At 46.0% G+C, this 14134-nt stretch overlaps 1 long non-coding RNA gene across 4 annotated transcripts in view; it reads left to right on the top strand.

Annotated features, from left to right (window-relative positions):
• Positions 1-6076, top strand: part of LOC132243464 (uncharacterized) — a 144756-nt gene extending 138680 nt beyond the window's left edge. For all 4 annotated transcript variants that reach the window (XR_009455052.1, XR_009455050.1, XR_009455051.1 and 1 more), the window contains 3 exons: positions 2-56; positions 3859-3989; positions 5228-6076. This is a non-coding gene — a long non-coding RNA (uncharacterized LOC132243464). The remainder of the gene's footprint in view (position 1; positions 57-3858; positions 3990-5227) is intronic.
• Positions 6077-14134: the final 8058 nt, after the last annotated feature.

The raw sequence follows: 14134 nt of genomic DNA, 5'->3' as shown, positions 1-14134 counted from the left end.
GTACAGATTACAAAGAAACGGTGTGGTAGATCTTCAACCTGGTCAGAGATGCACGGGTAAGAATGATTTATTTCTCTTAATACAAATATACTTTAATTCCTAAGTACACTGGCTTCATAGTTTTAAAGCAGTGAGCTATAAAACTCCTCAGTAACATACTATTTTTTGAACTATACAAATATTTCTTGTAACTATAGATATTCTTTAGCCAATGGGGAACGGGGCATATTTTTTGCACAGACAATTGTTGTTTCCAGTTGTTTGCAAGTATCTCCCAAAGATAGCAGCCAACAAGGCAGGCAGTCATGTACAAAAACTCATGCCTTTCTGAATGGATTAGTCCAGGGGTGAGCAAAATATGGTCCAGGGCTGGATTCGGCCCATTGAGGAATTTTGTTTGACCCATTTGGGGGGAGGGGAGGGTGTCTCTTGGTCCTACCCAGCCCAGGCATAAGGGTCAGCCTGAGCCATGGCATGTGCACTGGTCCTGCCACTCTCAGGCATGCAGCGGGGCTGGAGCAATGAGATGTTGGACTGCACTTCTCAGAATCCCTGGTGGCGGCGGCTCCTTCTGGCTGCTGCTACCGGACCCAGCCCTGCTGCCTGAGCACTCTGACCCATCTGCCCCACATCTACTGCTGAGGGTGAGACCAGTATAGGCCGGGGGCTTGGCTAGGTGGTGGGGAGTGGCATCGGGAGTGAGACAGGTGGGCGGGGTCAGAGAGACCCTGCAATCTTGGGGTGGCGATGGTGTGGATCCAGGGCTGGGGCCAGGGCCGAGCCATTGACTGCTGTCCGCACACCCCTGTGATGGGTGATGGGTGCATGTTCTGCAGGCAGGGGCATGCAGGGTGTGGATCATGGCTCTGCCCTGGCCCTGCACTGTCACCATCCTGTGATCCCAGGATCTCCATAGAGAGCTGCATCTGGGTTGGGTCCAGGATCTTGGGGAACTTACAGCATGGGGCCAAGGCAGAGCCATGATTCACTCCCTTCATGCCCCTGGCTATAGAACCAGCACCCATCGCAGGTGTGTGGACAGGGGATTGGGGCTCTGCCCTGGGCCCTGGCTCCACAAAGTCACCATCCCATGACCCCACCCTGTGATCCTGGCCTCATCCACCTATCCCACTTCTAAACAAGATTCCCTGCCCACCCACCCATGGCCACATCCCGCATAAGGAGCTTTGATGAGTTGTTGTGTGCGGGATGGGAGTGGTGCTGACCCAGCCCATGTCTGCTCAGCAAAACTCCTTATGTGGCCTGCAGGCCCAAATAATTTCCCAACCCTAGATTAGTCTCTAAGGCTAAGTACAGGTATTCAAGAAGCCCAAGGCAGAAGCACTCTAACTTTCAAGGTTTACTCTAAATGCTCCAGGTTTGGTCAGAATGGAATAGAACAGACCATCAACAGCCTGTTGGTGGGGCAGGGCTCGGCCTGCCTGCACAGGTTGACCCCAGCAGGTAGGGAGAGCTCTCGCATGCTTCCCACTGTGCCCCATGGGCTCTTCAGGCTGCCAAAGACTCCCAAACAGAGCCAAAAGCCTGGGACACCCCTGATTGACTTCTGGGCATGGGCTACCATGCCCCTAATTCCCTGCCATCATGACTTGCATGTGCCTTCATTTCCTGGCCTGCACACCCAAGCAAGCAGGGAGGCCCAGGAGCTGCGGCAGGTCCTGCTGATTGCCATGCATGAGTCTTGTTGGAGGCTATGGGACATCACAGCTGCCCACCTGGACTTGACATGGCAGCGACTCTCCATGACATGTGCCTTCATGTCCATGACCAGCCAGCTGGCCATCCCATGCATGGCCACCCAGTGTACCCTGTGCATACCAAGAGTGCAAGTGTGTGTGTGTCAGATGCCTGGGTTCTGGGGGAGGGAGGGGGTGCGTGTGTCCCAGATGCCTATATTCCATGTGTATGTGTGTGTCCTGGATGCCTGTGGGGAGGGTGTGTGTGCATGTATCCCAGACACCTGGGTTGTGTATATGTGTGCGTGGGTCCCAGATGCCTGGGTTCAGTGTGGGGTGCATGGGCTTGGGGGCATCCTAGATGCCTGTATTCCGTGTGTGTGTGTCCCAAACACATGTGTGAGTGCATCCTGGATGCCTGGATTCTGTGTGTGTGTGTGTCCCAGACACCTGGGTTTTGTGTGTGTGTGGATGTGTGTGTGTGTCCATGTCTTGGATGCCTGTATTCCGTGTGTGTGTGTGTGTGTGTGTCCCAGACATCTGGGTTCTGTGTAGTGTCCCTGGCTCCATGTATGTGTAGGTGTGTGTCCCAAACACTTGGCTTGTGTGTGTGTGTGGGTCCTGGATGCCGGTATTCCTCCCCTACTGATGTTTGTGGCCCCAGCCCTGCACAGTGGCAGGCTGTCCAGATCTGCAAAGCCCTGGCTGAGTAGCTCCTCACCCACACCATGTGAACTTCTCTGGATGAGGGCTGCCTCTGTTCTGGTACTGGGCCATGGGTCTCCAGCCCCAGGCTCCTCTGGCCCTGCATCATGGGCAGCGCTGTCCAGAATGCAGGCTGGCCAGGCACCCTGCCCCCTCTCCTCTCCCTCCCCAACCTTCCCCAGGGGCGCACACCGAGGTGCAGAGGAATGTGGCCTGAGGAAGAAACTTGCCTCATTTTAATCAATATGTTGAAACTGCCATACTTTTAGTGTGTTTATTAAAGAAAAACTGTCGAACATTGCCTGTACCAGAACTTGGAACCTTCTTTGCAATTAACATTGAGAGAGTGGAGAAAAACCCTGGCTGCACCGAGTGGTTATGAGGTTGGGGGGGAAGAGGGGAGGGCAGCCACAGGTCTCAACCTAAACATGAAACCTTGGGGCAGTAGGAGAAATGCCATGTATAAGACTGCTGCCCCTTGCTTTAATTAAATATTGCAGCTGCCAGATTTTTTGCATGCATAATAAAGACAAACTGTGCAATGTAGCTTGCTCCAGAACTTGGACCCGAGTCCAGCAGGCTTCCTACGCCTCCCCAGGGGGCTGCAGTGCTCCCATGCAGTGGGACCCAGGCCCAGAGTGACCAGGCCTGGCAGCCTAGTGAGCCATGCTCTGTCCCATTTTGAGCACTCCTGCACCCTTCTTGGACTGGCCTGGGACCTCTTTGGGGTCCTGTCCTGTACCAGTGGATGCCACCAGCCAGTCCTGGAACCTGGGCTGAGTCACTGCTGGCCTTGGTATCAGGTCTCAGGGTACCTGGTCTGCCTCTCCTCCCACACTGCTGCTCCCTGGAATGGGCCCCACCCAATGTCTCACCGTCTCCTTGGGCCATGGGTCAGAGGTTCCCATGCACCACATCTCCTGTTCTTGGGCCCCCTTAGTCCCCAGCTTTTCCCACTCACTGCATGGTGTAGAGCATTCCCCCTCAGCCGCCCTCCACAGCTGGCCTCCTGTGGGACACCTGGTTATGTCACCCCAGGGAAGAGTCCCTGGAATGGGACTGACCACACTGTGGGAGGCTGGATGTTAGCCTTTCCCAACACTCTGGACCAAGAGGGCGACAGTCTCCCTGTGGGAGGTGGCACTGATGTCAGGGGTGTTGTAGCTTGATCCCAAGCAGTCTTTGACCCTGTGCATAAATGCCTTATCCTGGCACTGCAACTCTCTCAGCTCCTCAGCGGTGTGGATGCCTTCTCTCAGATGGCAGGTAGCCACCTGGAGACCTCATCCTTGGACCTTTGCAGCATGTTCCTGGGCCTGGATAGCTTGTTCAAGTGCTGTGGAAGCACGGGTGCAAGCAGTCAACAACCTATCCATTCCAACCCCAAACATCAAGGGTCCCATTTGGTCCTTATTCCACCCAAGCCACATACACACATGTCTCATGTGTTCTGCAGGTGTCTGGCCAACTATCCAGGATCCAGCATCTTGGCCTCCATGACTGGACCTCCTGTGCACAAATGTGGAGTCTGCAGACAACTAAGGGACCTATGCTGAATCCCCCATCTGGACCTTTTCCCCTACCCAGGTTCGGAAGCCATGCAGCTGCTCACAACCCAGCACTGACCACGCTGTGGAATGCCTGCATTCTGCCTCCCACTTGGCCAAATCCAGAGACCTGGGTTTTATTTCCCAGCTGTGGGAGCTGGGAGGGCTGGGAGCCCAAGCATCCGAGGCTGGAGGGATGTGCCTTCTCCAGTTCTCCAAGAGGAGGAGGAGGGAAGGAGTATGGGTGGGGTTTGCTAGGGGAGATTTTTCCCATTCCTGCTGTGCCTTACCTGCAGCAGTGCTCAAACATAGAGGCTTTGTCAAATGGAACTGTGTCAATGGTGCCCGGAGACATGTCAGTGTAAACCAGCAGTTATGACTTGGCTGTGGAGCTTGAAAAAGGTTTTTAGTACATTTCAGCATCTGGGTGCTGATTTGCACTATGTGGTTCTACATCAATGCACTGGCCTCCTCAGGAAAGCTATGTGACCCTGAGGATTAGGGCACTTGGTTGTCAATTTACCAGATTTATGGTCCCATTCAATTTAACACAAACTGATACGCTCCCAACAACAATAAGGAGTAATGACCCTGACACCTCAGCTCCATTCCAGGCCAGTGGTGTGGGAGTTGGCAGAGCAGGGTGTTTGAAAGGCATGAGGTCAGTGGGGAGCATCCATAAATCAGTATCATCCTCTTCTACCTGGACAATCATTGAGCCAAGAGCATGCTGAATATCAGAGTAGGCAGCAACATCCTTCCCCATGAGCACACCTCAACCTACCAAGGAGTCACATTAGATCATTCCCTCACTTATAAATCGTTCCTATCAGGTTCAGAAGGTCAGTAGTAAAGTCTCTGCATGGGTAGCTGCCTTAAGATGTTTAGGCAGCATGGCATGGGTTGCCAACTTCAAAGTTCTCAGAACCACTGCACTTTCAACAATATATGCCCTAGCAGACTATTGTGCTCCTGAATGGTCCAGAAGTTGTCACAATAAAAAGTGCAATGTTGTATTTAATAAGGCGCAGAGAATCATAACAGACTGCACAACATACACACACGAGGATGTATTCCTTGCACTCTTGGGAATTAGATCAAGGTACATTAGAATACAGACTTCAACTGCTCCCCTGCTGCCAGGTTTCTGGGCCCATGGAGAGCCCAGCAGGCTGGGTAATGTGGCCTTGTATGTTGTGCTAAATTTAGATAAGGGTTGGGGTGAATGCAAATGAAATGATCCATCAGACTAATCTGGTCTGGCATCTATTCCTACAGCATTTTATACCAACACCAAATGCGTCTGCCATTGGGCACGACCTTGACAGAGAAGCGTGGGTCAAGCTGAACAGACTGAGATTTGGATACAGACACTTCAAAATAACACCGTACAAGATGAACATTTCAGACAGCTCCCTGTGTGAATGTGGTGTCCAACAACCAGGACAGAACTTAATGGAAAGCTATAATCTTTACAAATGCTCATATGGGGTAAATTAAATTGGTACATTGAGCAATAATACCAGACAGTAGCTCATAGCTGGGCAGAGGGAACAAGGGGCAGGGGGTTGGAAACAGGGGCTTCACTGACTTGAGTCCCTGAGTGCCAGGCTGGCACTTGGGCAGACTAGACCACCACCCTATGATGGGAGGTGAGTGGGGTGCTGCAGTGCTCCATGGGATATGATCTACCATGTGTCGGTGGAATGTGATCTACCATGAGCCAGGATTGGATCTGGTAGAGATATTCATTATGGTGCTCTAACCTACAGCGCTCAAGACTGATACCACATTCATCCAGGGTTGTCCTAGAGTGAGATCCGCCATTTTTATAGTGCTCTATGTGCCCTGGCCGTCTGTTCGGTTATAGCTATAGAAGGATTTCTGTGTGCCTGCCACGCAACAGGGGTAACTTCTGTACCTGCCCTAAGGTGCCATTCTGCCTCATCTTCTCACGGATGTAACTTGGTTGTAAATACTCTCTGTGATACTACAGTGACAATAAAGGTGTCATTTCCTAGCAACAACATAACATGGCCTTCCATGTTAATGATATAAAGATTTTAATTCCTAAGTGAAATTATCATATTGTTATCTGACTGGATTAAAAACATATATTGGAAATAACTTAAGTTTTCCTTTTCCTAATTAGATAATATTTGGTATACATAGCATTAACAGCTTTAACTTTTGGTTTCAGTTTCTTTTATTTTATTATATAGACTACATGTGCAGTTCAAGGGCTATATTCTCCTCTAAGATGTGTCTATTGAACTCGTACTGAAGGTAATTGAGGTAGAATCTGGGCCTGAGTTGTCATTTGCTGCTGAAAGCAGAGCTGTGTTTCAAAAGAAAATGTGTGTTGCCCCAGTTTATATTTAGTATGTAGTTATTATGGGGAACAACACTAAGGGAAGTCACTGCTCAGAAGTTATGCATCAGTATATTCAGATTTTTTTATATGAGGATTATAAGGTTAGGCTGATATAATGAAGGGAAAGTATGTATGCGTGTGTGTGTGGTGGGGGGGTCTGGTAATTTTGTACCAATACTGAGTGAAGCCAAACTATCTGGACAGGTATTTTGCATAAGCATTATCACGGAGAACAAAATGATAGTAATGTTCACAACATTTTACTCTGCCATTTTTGTGCCATGCATCCCTCAGAAACAAATACACTATAATCCATGTCCTGAGGAGTTGATCATTTGTACTCAAGCATGACTTAACGACTCAACAGATAAATATCTTAAACAGAAATGGAATAAGGGACAAAGTAGAACAAGGGTTATAATAAGATCACATAGTTTCTCAGCCTGGCATGTGTACAATACAAAGTTTAAAGGTCTTATTCAATTTTGAAAAAAAATCGGCCAAACGTTAAGTCACCACTCAAAGAAGCAAAGAAAGGGTGGTGAATGTTTAGGATTAATGAGTGTCTATACACGTGCTCTGGAGTGCGGGGGGCAGGAGGGGAGGGAGGGGCAATTTAATTAGAGCGGCTCCTAGACAGCCACTCTAATTAAGATGCCACAGCATCACATGTGTTCAGCGTCCTGCATTTCAAAATGACTGCAGAGGCACTTTAAATAAAGCTTCTTTGATGAGCTCTAGTTAAAATACCCCTGACACCATTTTGAAACATGGGGCACTGAATAATATGACGCTGCAGCATGTTTAACTGAATCTGCTCCAATGCGTTCTAATTGGAGCACATGTATAGGCACCCAATGTGAATGAAAACATGTAAAGCATACTTCAGGATGACCCAAGATTTAAGATTTAAATTCTTCCTAGGAAAATGAGAACACATTTTAAGATAGAAATTACCTGTTAGAAATGCAATTAAGGTTGTTTAATATATACTGTATTTTAAAAATACATTGTTGTTTAAGAACTCAATTGCTTTATTTCAAAAATACATTTATTGGTAGTGCAAAATGCCAAGCTGGTGTTTGTGAAGTTGGTTAGGTTATACATAGGGCTGTGTAGAATAGATATATCTGACTAATTTTATTTTGCTCCATTCCAGTATAGACTCTAGGCACCTCTTTATATACTTGATGCACCCCTAAATAGATTCAAGGCACTTGTCAGAAAATACCACATCTTAGTTTTCACTCATTTTAATGCTACAGAAAAACAATAGAGCAATTCATCTGTTGCAAAGAACTTAGAAAGATTACAACAGCTCAGAGTGTTAGAGGTATAGACTCCTCTTTTGAAATCTTGGTTTATGTTGTGAATTATGTTTGCACACCTAACAGTGCTAACATTGCATGACACTCCATGGAAGTCTTGGAAGGAGCTCAAGGCAACCTAGGATACCCTGCATGACACCCTGGTTGAGAATCATTGTAGTAGCGGGACCTCTGAAATGGAAGACAGCAGACAGTTCAGACTTTATGATCAGTCATTCCATAAACTCTCTCCTAAAACTGTCAACAGCATTCCCCCTGGTCTGGTCCAGTACCAACTTGTTGTTGCTGTTCTATTCTTTTCTCAACATATGCCTCATTTCCACTGTTCCAGGCCACAATTTCAGTAAATATAAGGCAATCAAATGCAAAGCAGTGCTGGCAGGAAGGCACTGGGACAGATTCTCATCTGGTGTAATGCAATGTAGTACCATTTCAATTAATGAAGCTAAGCCTGTTTATACTCAGTGAAAAATTGGCCCACATGGCCTGCCCCTAAAGGAGAGCAAGAACAAGACAGGCATAAGAAGCAGATATATAGAGGAAGTGTGAAACAGCTCTGAGTTGTTTTCCCCTGAGAAGTGAAAGCTGGATTCTGATGTGCCATCCTGTATGAATGTAAAAAGTGAGAGAGAGAAAATTAATGTTTAGATTTGTTTCACATTGTCTTCTAATGGAGAATAAGCATTACCCTACATACTGTATGGGGTACAAATTCCAGTGCAGGTTGTTTTTATCAGTTAACATCTCCGTTCCCAAGAGAGTAAATAAGTAAGCTTATAGTTAAGCATTTGTACTCAAAGTTTTCCAAATGAAATTCACCCTCTCTTTTAAACCCTAAGGCCAATGTACAGTGCTTTGGAGTCAGTGCAGCATGGAGCCTGACAAGACATCCTGCTTGATACAGAGAAAATTGATGAATACATTCTATAATTCTTAGCCATTCAGTGGGAAGTTCAAAAGGGAAACAGTTGTGTCTTATCACCAGCTTATGCTAACCCTGATTTAGCCCCACAGAACTTTGCATCTGATTCTGCATGGTATGCCTAATTTTGCCACAGCATCATTAACAAATTGGCCTTCATGACACTTGTAATGTGGTTTTAACTCTGCATGCTCTCCATTATTGCCTAGTTTGTAGCTTTTTTTTGCAGGCTTCCCTGCTAAGAATTGACAAAAAGGACCTCACTAATTAATACTGAACTATCATAGGCATCTGCAATTATAATTCTTGTTAATGCAAAGGGATTTATAATGACTGAGCCAGTCTTTTTAATGTGCTATCAGTTACAACTTGTATTCCCAAGAAATGCACTTCCCAGCATTGGTAGATTTTAAAATTAATTTATACATGCAACACATGCGCTTTGCCTAAGTTAATTCCTGCCATGGAGACAGCAACCTTCTGATATGAGATACTGATAGGAATATCAATCACAAATGTATTTGATGTCTGGTTTCTACTACTTCAAAAACATTTAAAAGGTCATGAAGAGAACCGGGGGTATATAGGTTGTATATACTATAAAGCACAAAATGCTGTAAAACACAGAATACACACTGTTAAAAACACAGAAAATAGAAATATGAGAGTGACTACTGTAGTGTGTGAGATAGCTGAGACTAAATTCTACCTTCCTCTGTAATCCCCCTTTTAATTTTTGGCGAATGACTTCCTGAAAGACGAATTGAGCAAAATTAATTCTGGTGTAATCCTCCAGACAGTACTCACTGCTGGATGGACACAGACAGAAAGCAAGTCGGCTTTCTCAAACTCCTGCTGTGCTATGAACTAGATATGATGTTCTTCCTCACTACCACTCTTTGCCTGTTGTGTGCTCTTAATTGGCTGTCCTCGTTCACCTCAGGGGCAGATACGTGTTAGCCTTAGGTGAAATGATCCATACACATCCCTTTTAAGAAGGGTCTGCTGTATTATTAGTATCTTTTGACTGGATGACTGCTGTACAAATTAGAGAAGGTAAAGGAGACCGACTAGGTTACTTCCTCCATGTTTATGCTCTCCAAACAGCACAGTAGAGTGAAATGTAAGCATGTGTAGCAAAGTGGCATTCAAACATCCCAAAGTGCCAGTAAGAGAAACTGGATGATATGTATTTGATATAATTTAGTGGCTGGGGATTTCTAGAACTGAACTTGATGGCTGAGAGAAATGGAGACTAGTATTACTTATTGCTATCATAGGCTGCTGCCTCAATGGGGAAGAGAGAAGATCCTATCTGATTTTCCTGGCATATGGTATAAGCAGCAGCCTATGAGTTGGTGTCATACAAAGATACTGACTTACACTAATTGCCCTGGCTGAACCCTGAATTCGTGGGAGTGAGTCATATGCTAATGTAATTTCATAACAATTATATCAGAAGAATTTTTAAGTGATGCCTTGCAGCTTTCCCTGCTTTGTCCATTCACATGGGTGTTCGGGGGAGATGATTCATTCTGAATAACCTAGTGTCTATTATTACATTATTTACTACTAATACTTGCTATTGTTGTTTATCCAGTGCCACAGATGTGCATTAGTCTCCACACATCTGACACATGATCACTGATGCAGTGACTGTGCCTAGGGGCTTGCGATGGGGTGTGTATAGATATTATAGCAGTTAAACATATTGTTACCTGATAGTAGGATGTGTTATGTGATATGTAGTAGGGCTGTGTGAGGCTTCGGTTCCTGATTCAATTCAGCAGATATTTGGCCTGATTCGGTACCTGAATCTCCAAAGCCAAATTGAATCAGAGGACCCTTTAATCTCTCTGAATCAAATTGGAACCCTTCGAATCAATTCGGAAAGATTTGGCGATTCAGATATAGACACAGCTTTAAATGTTTTTTTCTACATTCCTCTAGGTATCAGGTGGCTTGTGAATGGAGTGCCCTACAGAAGCACGGGGTGTGACCCAGTACGTTCAGCAGCATACCCGGAAATGGACCAGAAGCACTTCTGGTCCACTTCTGGGCCCACCGGGGAGCGTACTCGGGGTGCCCCCCTACCCCTCTGGCTCAGCAACTGGTGCCTTCTGGGTCTGGGGGTGCACCCAGGGTCCTCCTGTGGTCGATCGCCAAGCTGGGTGGTATGGGGGGGTCCCCCTCTGCACACTCCCTGTGGACTCAGAAGTGGATTGGAAGTACTTCCGGTCCACTTCCAAGTTTGCTGCCGAGCACGCAGGGTCCCCTACCCCCACAGCCCTGTGGGATGCCCCGGCATCACAGCATTCACAAGCTGTGCTGGTACCTCGATGTATGTAGAAAAAACATTTAATGCTGTGTCTATGTCTGAATCGTTGCTTCTTCAAATCAGCATTGAATCTTCAGATTTGGGTTTGGCCGAATTGAATCAGGGAAAGTGATCCGAATCAATGAATCGACTTGCTGTCCCCAATTCGGACCGAATCTGAATCAAATAGGGTGCATTTCACGTACCCCTAATATGTATTTAGAGAGGTTTGTGGGGGAGCATTTTATTGATCCGTTTATAGTCAGCACGCAGAAGTATCAATTCCCCTTGGGTAGTGAACCAGCTGGGAGCACAGCTGATTGAAATGTGATTTCTAGGAAATATTTTTTGTTGAAATGTTTTCCCTCCATGAAATGCTGTTTTGTTGAAACAAAAAAACCCATGTCATCAAAATGGAGTCTCACACTTATCACTCTTTGTGGCCAGTGCTAGTTAGAAGCTGGTCTTCAGTTGCTTAGACTTCCTGTCTGCAACTGCAAGGTGGGTCTCAAGGGCAGGCACTAGGTCAAATGCCTCAGGCCAATAGAAAGGGCAATGCTGCAAAGCCCAAGGCTGTCTGTAGGTGGTTAGTGTTTTTGAGATCTATGCTGGAGAAGATTCACTGGCTGGCTTTTGGCAAGCTGCTTAATTTCTCTCTCCCTCACTAACTCATCACGGGCTCACCCACGTGGTTTGCAGATTTGAGAACTATGGATGACAACGCTATATGATTAATACTCTCTATGTCCTCTTTCGACCCTCCTCTTCAGGGTGCCTGACTGCATCATCCTTTCTGATAGAGTTGATCCTTTTAATGGCCCGGGGTGGTATGGATGGGAATGTGAGAAGTACAGGACAGGGGAAATGATTTTCTTGAAGTCACGTGGAAAATAGTTCTCTGAATAGGGAACCAAACCCATATATCTTGAGTCTCAGGCTAATATGCTAACTACCACCTTCACTCCTGTATATAAAGTGACCTATGGGCTGACTTGCTCTCACAGGTACATTGCTTGTCCTTCCCTTCCTCTTTCTTTCTCTCCTTTAATCCTATTTCAGTGAGGAGCAGGACTTGCGATCGACAGCTTCTGAATGAAGATTAGTGGTGGAAGTCTAGTGAAAAGGGGTGTATTTTAAGAGGGGATTTGAAAGATGAGTCAGTCAATAGGTTCAATGGAGGAGGAAAGCTATTCCATTTATAGGAAGAGCATTATTGCCAGCAGGCATTAATTTTCTCTTTGAAAGGATTAGAAAAATCAGAAGCTGGGGTTGAAGTTGAGAGTCAAAGACATGTAGGAGTATTGTATGAAACAGGAATGATTAGAGAATATTTTAAATTTAGCTATCTGTATATTAGTATTAGGCCCCCTCTACACTTTACATTTATTCAATTCATTGACACAATTAATGTGTTAATCATTGCATAAATGGCAAGGGTGCTACATATGTACCCCATTTAAGACACCATACAACACCCAACCAGCTATAAAAATGTTCTGCATTTAATGCATATGTGGCATGGTAGGAGGCACAATTGTTGGGACTGGGGATCAAATTCCATGGTGCTTTTAAATTAACATGTGACAAGGGCCTTAATATTATTGCTACCTATCTCTGCATTTAACCAGCAACAATTATTAATTTCCAATTATCACAGGATACAGATGCTATGTACTTGGTAACAGAAAACAGTGGGACCTGTCTGGAAAGGGCATTTACTTTTCCATCCTACTTTTTGGTTTAATTATTGGCTTCTGCTTTTCATGACACCTCTAGATTTTCTTTTTCTCTGGTTCTTTGCAGAATAGCTGGGTGAAGAGGTGACCTTTTCTGTGATGAGAACATCTGACCTATTAGTGTCTGCAATATCTCTAATAACTACTAGGTGTGTCTACACATGCAATTAAGGCTCCTAAATTTTCTGCACAGAAAATTCAGGCTCATTAATGTGCTCCCAGGTGCACATGTACAAGTCTGTCTCTATCAAGAGCAAAATTGCACCTGAAAGAAGCAGCCCAATTCAGGGCTGCTCCTGCCCTGCTCTGTCCCACGGCAGCAGCCAGGGAGAGCTCCAGGCACAGGCACCAATCACTATCTCCACCAGGCAGGGACAGCTATACCAGTTGCAGGGGGAGCTGTCTTCCTGGCCACATGGGGATTGGGATGGGTCTCAACCTCCACATGGCTGGGAGAGCTATGCCAGCTGCAGGGGCAGCTGTCTCCCCACCATGTGGGTACCAGGACTTGTCCTTTCCCATGTGGTGGGGAGATACCTGCCCCTGACGCTGGCACAGCTCTCCCCACCTGGCAGAGATTGGGACCAGCCCCTATGCCCTGTGCCAGGGCCCCTAGGGCTGGCACCTGGGGGAGCCTGGAGCTCTCCCTGGCTGCTGCAGGGGGGCAGAGCAGGGCAGGAGCAGTCCTGGACTGGGCTACTCCTGTTAGGTGCAATGTTGCTGTTAACAGGGGTGCACATGTAGATGTATACCCAGAAGTGCATTAATGAACATAAATTTTCTGTGCAGAAAATTCAGGCACATTAATTGCACATGTAGATGCACCCCCCATGTGGTGTTTAAGGCATCATGCTGTGTATATAATCTCTCTTTTTCCCCTGCCTGCCTATTACTTCCATAAATGCTATTTGAAGTGATACACTTACAGTGTAATCCACCCTAAACAATGTAAGTTCTGTTCACACATAGTTGGGTAATTTAGCAAGAAATTGCTCTGCCCATGGACATTTCTTTTTCCTTCTTTGAGGTGGTGGGAGATCTTGTGCAAAATACTAAAGCCCAGACAACAAAGCAGAAAAATGTAGTCAGTCAGAGAAGGTGATATTCATTACCTGGCCCAGATATCAGAGCTGGATCAGGATTGTCCCAATACATGCTGTGTGGTAATTAAACTTTTCCATACTGGTCTGCATGGTGACCATGGAAAATTACAGTTCATGTTCATTGTTGTCCAGTTCACGGTTGATTCTTATTGCCATAAAAAGATGCACTTTTGAGCTGGTTACTTTCTGGGGTAGTTAAGGGTCCTGCATTTGTGCAGGGGGTGGCACTAAATGACTAAAGAGGTTCCTTCCAGCCCTGTGATTCTCCCTATAAGCTTGGGTACCATGATTTAATAGATTGATTCCAAGAAATGTATTCAAAGAAAAAATTATTCCCTAGTAAGCTTGGTGCTTTGATGTGTAATGCCTGAGGAGGGGAAGAATGAAGGCCAGTATTTGGTTTGA

This window comes from Alligator mississippiensis, chromosome 1 (assembly GCF_030867095.1).
Source record: "Alligator mississippiensis isolate rAllMis1 chromosome 1, rAllMis1, whole genome shotgun sequence".
Classification (NCBI taxonomy): domain Eukaryota; kingdom Metazoa; phylum Chordata; order Crocodylia; family Alligatoridae; genus Alligator; species Alligator mississippiensis.
Note: the sequence above shows the minus strand (reverse complement) of the source record. Positions and strands in the feature narration are given on the sequence as shown.